The sequence below is a fragment of the Nerophis ophidion genome, linkage group LG09 (genome assembly GCF_033978795.1).
Source record: "Nerophis ophidion isolate RoL-2023_Sa linkage group LG09, RoL_Noph_v1.0, whole genome shotgun sequence".
Lineage (NCBI taxonomy): Eukaryota > Metazoa > Chordata > Actinopteri > Syngnathiformes > Syngnathidae > Nerophis > Nerophis ophidion.
Window position 1 is genome coordinate 72,861,390 of NC_084619.1, and position 6,310 is coordinate 72,867,699.

Sequence of the window (6,310 nt, forward strand, 5' to 3'; positions counted from 1 at the left end):
CCCGGTAACAGTTCGAGATGCTCCCTCAGTAGAAGCATTTAAGTCTCACCTTAAAACTCATTTGTATACTCTAGCCTTTAAATAGACTCCCTTTTTAGACCAGTTGATCTGCCGCTTCTTTTCTTTTTTCTCCTATGTCCCCTCCTCCCTTGTGGAGGGGGTCCGGTCCGATGACCATGGATGAAGTACTGGCTGTCCAGAGTCGAGACCCAGGATGGACCGCTCGTCGGGACCCAGGATGGACCGCTCGCCTGTGTATCGGTTGGGGACATCTCTACGCTGCTGATCCGCCTCCGCTTGAGATGGTCTCCTGTGGACGGGACTCTCGCTGCTGTCTTGGATCCGCTTGAACTGAACTCTCGCGGCTGTGTTGGAGCCACTATGGATTGAACTTTCACAGTATCATGTTAGACCCGCTCGACATCCACTGCTTTCGGTCCCCTAGAGGGGGGGGGTTGCCCACATCTGAGGTCCTCTCCAAGGTTTCTCATAGTCAGCATTGTCACTGGCGTCCCACTGGATGTGAATTCTCCCTGCCCACTGGGTGTGAGTTTTCCTTGCCCTTTTGTGGGTTCTTCCGAGGATGTTGTAGTCGTAATGATTTGTGCAGTCCTTTGAGACATTTGTGATTTGGGGCTATATAAATACACATTGATTGATTGATTGATTGAAGCATTTCAAAGGGGTCAAATTACAGCACAAAGAGGCAATATTTGTATTTTTTTAGGCAAATTTTGCTTTGAAGGGGTTTTTCGCAAAATTTTTGTTGATTTTTGCCCTAGAAAGTACAATTACGAAATGTAGGTCTAAGTCAGACCCACATAAAGGTTTTTGTTTCATGTCTCTACGACATTCCTAACGGAAGTTACAAGCAGTTTTTTCCTAGGGGGCGCTAGAGCGCAATTTTAATTTTTGGGGTTTGGTTGTTTAATAAGTTGGGTACGTTTCCCAGACCGATGTGAGTGTCAAATTTGGTGAGTGACTCCTTTGGAGTCCTTTAGAAACAACAATTCCAAAAGTATCTACGCCTCACCTGCTGTTCAGTTGATGACGTGTCCAAATCACGCCGAGGAACATTCCAGCAATGTCCACACCTGTCATGTTTTTACATGTGTCCACGCCTGCAGTGGAGGGGAAAATAGGTTTGTTTGTTTTTGACGTAATGTTGTGACGTGTCAGGTGACACATCGAATAATGGGCGGGGTCTCTTCACGACGGAAAGCGTCTCAAGTGCCCCCGCCCACCCCAGCAGCAGCCCCGGGCGGAGACGTTGACAAGCACACGCATACCAGCAGCACCAGGAAGAAATAGCGACCGGGACTAAAGTAAGTACACAATTCCAACAACACGTCTTTTTTTTATTTTATTTTAGGACAATGGCTTCGCTAACAAACAAAGTGAAGTTCGGAGACGGAAGGACTATTTTGGGGAGTCGTTCGGCGGTGTCATGTTGCACTTTTATCTACCTCGGCCAGCGTCTCTGCTGACTTATCTTTAGCGCGATCCTAAAGACTGAATGGCTGCTCACTATTTCCCCACTAAGACATTTGTCATTATATATAGCTTTAAAGTAAATGTGACTGATTTATTTTAAGCTCCGCTTTTAAAGTGAGCTAAACCTCCTTGGCCTTTATTAGCCATCATACTGTGGTGAAGGGCTACTTCCGGTTAGTAGAGGCACGTCACGTGGTTACATTTGCATAATCCGACATGTGTGAAAAGGAGAAGGTAGAAGCAGCTCTGAGGGAAGATTGTGTCCTTACTACCTAAACTTATATAACCTTTTTTTTTTGCGTTTAGAAGATTCCATCCAACCATTTTCTACTGCTGGTCCCTCTCAGTGTCGTATATTGCATAATTATGTGTGTGTATACATATATATATATATATATATATATATATATATATATATATATATATACACACACCTCTTCTCACTCCTGTGCTTACCAAAGGCATGCGCTAAAAGTAAGCATGCCGCTAATTATTTTAAAACCTCTTCTCACTCCGGCACTTACCAAGGTATGTAGTAAAAATTTGAGTGTGATGTTAGCTTGGACCTTAAATCCTACTGAATAGCTCTTAATCGTCTTCCCTTTATGCGATTTCAAATTACCGGTATTGAAATCAGCCTCCTCCATTTTGAAAATGATGACAGGGGAAGTGTCACTCGTGACGTCACGAGTTTGACCCGGCGGTAATACTAAGCATGCGCTAATTATTTTGGGAAGCGAGTTCGACCCGGCAGTAATTCAAGGCAGGCGCATACTATATGCTATGCGGCAATGCAAGGAAATATGATATATATATATATATATACACATATATATACAGTATATATATATACACACACACACATATATATGTATATATATATACACATATATATATATATATACATACACACAAACACATATATACACATACATACATAGATACATATATATTTATGTATATGTGATATGTATTTACTGTATATACACATATACATACATATTGACACGGTGGCGAGGCATAATGGATGCGTGTTGCTACCCCAGGGATGCAAGAGGACCAGGACAGGCAGGAGTTGCAGGTAAGATTAGATTTAATACGAAAACAAAAATAATACTGGTACAAAATGCAAAGAAAAGGCGTGCCGAATGCACGGAGAGCTATGCTAATAATTAGCACGAGAGCAGAGTACAGGAATAGAGGTGCAGAGCGCACGCAAAGCTAAGGCGAGACTTAGCAATAGGGATTACAAAAATAAGAACCAACGTGCGTGTTGCAAGTAGCAAACAAAACAGCCAGGAGGAACTAAGGTAGCAGGTGGTCTTAAATACAACACAAATAATTCAAAACAGGTGTGCGTAATGAGTCCGTGCAGGAGGCATACTTAGGTTGCCATGGTGACAATACAAAACAAGGAAGTGCGCTAACAAACGGGATCGGTAGAGTCCAAAACATGATCAAAACATAGTAGGACAATACAAAAAAGACAAACATGCTAGAGATGTGTGATCCGGAAGCCGGATCACAACATTACCCCCCCCTTAAGGGGCAGATCCCAGATGCCCCCAAAAAACTGCAATAAAGAGAACCCCCTCCCAAAACCAGAAAGTTCACAAACGAAGGGAGGGCGGAAGGAGTCCACGGTGGAGGGTCGCCAGATCGCATGTCCCCGAATCCACCGAGGACACATCATGTGGCGGCGGCGGGTGGAACGCTGCTGCCGAAAAAGTTTTGGCGGGCGACCTCGAAAAGGCCACATTAGTGGCCGCCTCGCAGGATGAGGTGCCCGGCGAGGCGGACGACCCGGGCACGGCCACATCCGTGGCCGACATGGAGGAGGGAGTATCTGGCGAGGAGGATGACCTCGCAGAGGCCACGCCCGTGGTCGACGTGGTGGACGACGCCTCAGCACCGAAATCCCAGCAGGCTTGGAAGCAGCAGACGAGGGTGCGGGGACTGCAGCCAAAGCAGGCCCGAGTGCAGCTGGCGAGGATGATGCGGGTGCTGCAGCCGCAGGAGTCGTCGGAGGCGGCCTGGGAGCCGCAGGAGTCGTCGGAGGCGGCCTGGGAGCCGCAGGAGTCGTCGGAGGCGGCCTGGGAGCCGCAGGAGTCGTCGGAGGCGGCCTGGGAGCCGCAGGAGTCGTCGGAGGCGGCCTGGGAGCCGCAGGAGTCGTCGGTGGTGCTGGTGTGGGCTCCAGCCCCGTCGTCGACGCTGGTGTGGGCTCCAGCCCCGTCGTCGACGCTGGTGTGGGCTCCAGCCCCGTCGTCGACGCTGGTGTGGGCTCCAGCCCCGTCGTCGGCGCTGGTGTGGGCTCCAGCCCCGTCGTCGGCGCTGGTGTGGGCTCCAGCCCCGTCGTCGGCGCTGGTGTGGGCTCCAGCCCCGTCGTCGGCGCTGGTGTGGGCTCCAGCCCCGTCGTCGGCGCTGGTGTGGGCTCCAGCCCCGTCGTCGGCGCTGGTGTGGGCTCCAGCCCCGTCGTCGGCGGTGCTTGGCGGCACGGAGCTGGCACCGGTGCTTGGCGGCACGGAGCTGGCACCGGTACCTGTCGTGGTGCTGGTACCGGAGTGGGCTCCAGCCTTGGAGTTTGTGCTGGTGTGAGAACCAGACTGGGAGCTGGTGTGAGAACCAGACTGGGAGCTGGTGTGAGAACCAGACTGGGAGCTGGTGTGAGAACCAGACTGGGAGCTGGTGTGAGAACCAGACTGGGAGCTGGTGTGAGAACCAGACTGGGAGCTGGTGTGAGAACCAGACTGGGAGCTGGTGTGAGAACCAGACTGGGAGCTGGTGTGAGAACCAGACTGGGAGCTGGTGTGAGAACCAGACTGGGAGCAGGTGTCGGCTTCAGCCGAGGAGCAGGTGTCGGCTTCAGCCGAGGAGCAGGTGTCGGCTTCAGCCGAGGAGCAGGTGTCGGCTTCAGCCGAGGAGCAGGTGTCGGCTTCAGCCGAGGAGCAGGTGTCAGCCGAGGAGCAGGTGTCGGCGTCAGCCGAGGAGCACTAAGAGACTGGCAGAGAGGAGGACTAGGACTACTATGAGGATTTAGACTAACACTAGGACTTGGGCAAGGACTTGTGTGAGGACCAGTACTTACAATCAAACTAGTGCTTTTATAAGGACTTGGGCAAGGACCAGGACTTACAGTCGAACCAGGGCTTGGGCAGGAACTAGGACTTGAGGTCAACCTAGGGCAAGGACTGGGACTTACAATCATACTGGTGCTCGGGCAAGGACTTGGACAAAGACTAGGACTTACAGTGACACTGGGGCTCGGACAAGAATTTGGGCAAGGACTAGGGTTACTGTGAGGACTAAGACCACGAGGGGAATTAGGACACGGACTACGATCAAGACTACACGAAGGTACGTAACTGGGACCGGGACTTGGACTACCATTAAGAGAATGACTTGAGCAAGGACTTGGGCTAGGACTCGGACTACGACTCAGTCTACGAGTTGATCTACAATGTTGGCCAGAAGTCGGACCAGGACTGGGACTAGGCTTGAACACCGGTGGTGGAGGAAGAAAAGTAGGTAGCTCATGTTGCCTTAGTTTGCATCTAGAAATAACATCTGTATAGAACTTAGTTGTGTCTATAGAGTCCAAAAAATCATAGTCAATATTTGAAACAGGTTGAGAATAAGACTCAACAATATAAAAATCCTCAGAAAAAATATCATCGACAGGGGGTGGTATTGAGTCACCAGGGGGCGTTGACGAAATGACGTCACCGTGATGGACCGGTGGGCCGGAGGTATGCCCTGGCCTTACAGCCCAGTCGGAAGAGTGGTTGGAATATGGAGAAAAAACAAAACTTCCAAACCTCAGGGAAGAGTACTGGGCTGTTGTCTGCGCGCTGCTGTCCGGGGAAAAAGTCTTCGCGGCTTGGCGAAGGGAAGACTTTTGGTGGTCCACTGCGAGGCGGCGTTGTGCTGGCTGTTTTCTGACACGGTGGCGAGGCATAATGGATGCGTGTTGCTACCCCAGGGATGCAAGAGGACCAGGACAGGCAGGAGTTGCAGGTAAGATTAGATTTAATACGAAAACAAAAATAATACTGGTACAAAATGCAAAGAAAAGGCGTGCCGAATGCACGGAGAGCTATGCTAATAATTAGCACGAGAGCAGAGTACAGGAATAGAGGTGCAGAGCGCACGCAAAGCTAAGGCGAGACTTAGCAATAGTGATTACAAAAATAAGAACCAACGTGCGTGTTGCAAGTAGCAAACAAAACAGCCAGGAGGAACTAAGGTAGCAGGTGGTCTTAAATACAACACAAATAATTCAAAACAGGTGTGCGTAATGAGTCCGTGCAGGAGGCATACTTAGGTTGCCATGGTGACAATACAAAACAAGGAAGTGCGCTAACAAACGGGATCGGTAGAGTCCAAAACATGATCAAAACATAGTAGGACAATACAAAAAAGACAAACATGCTAGAGATGTGTGATCCGGAAGCCGGATCACAACACATATATGTGTATGTATATGTGTATATGTATATATATACACATACATACATATATATGTATGTATATGTGTATATTTATATATGTGTGTGTGTGTGTATATATATATATATATGTATGTATGTATATTCATATATATATATATATATATATATATATATATATATATATATGTGAATGTGTATATATTAGGGGTGTAACGGTACACAAAAAGTTCGGTTCGGTACGTACCTCGGTTTAGAGGTGACGGTTCGGTTCATTTTCGGTACAGTAAAAAAACAACAAAATACGAATTTTTTGGTTATTTATTTACCAAATTTGTAAACAATGGCATAACCTACATATACTCACAGGG

The 6,310-nt window shown here is 48.5% G+C and overlaps 1 protein-coding gene across 2 annotated transcripts in view; it reads left to right on the plus strand.

Annotated features, from left to right (window-relative positions):
• Positions 1–1,168: 1,168 nt before the first annotated feature.
• The window catches only part of LOC133559720 (annexin A11-like), a 45,448-nt gene continuing 40,306 nt past the window's right edge, over positions 1,169–6,310 (plus strand). For both annotated transcript variants that reach the window (XM_061911761.1, XM_061911762.1), the window contains exon 1: positions 1,169–1,325. The gene's annotated coding sequence lies outside the window, so the exon portion shown is untranslated. The remainder of the gene's footprint in view (positions 1,326–6,310) is intronic.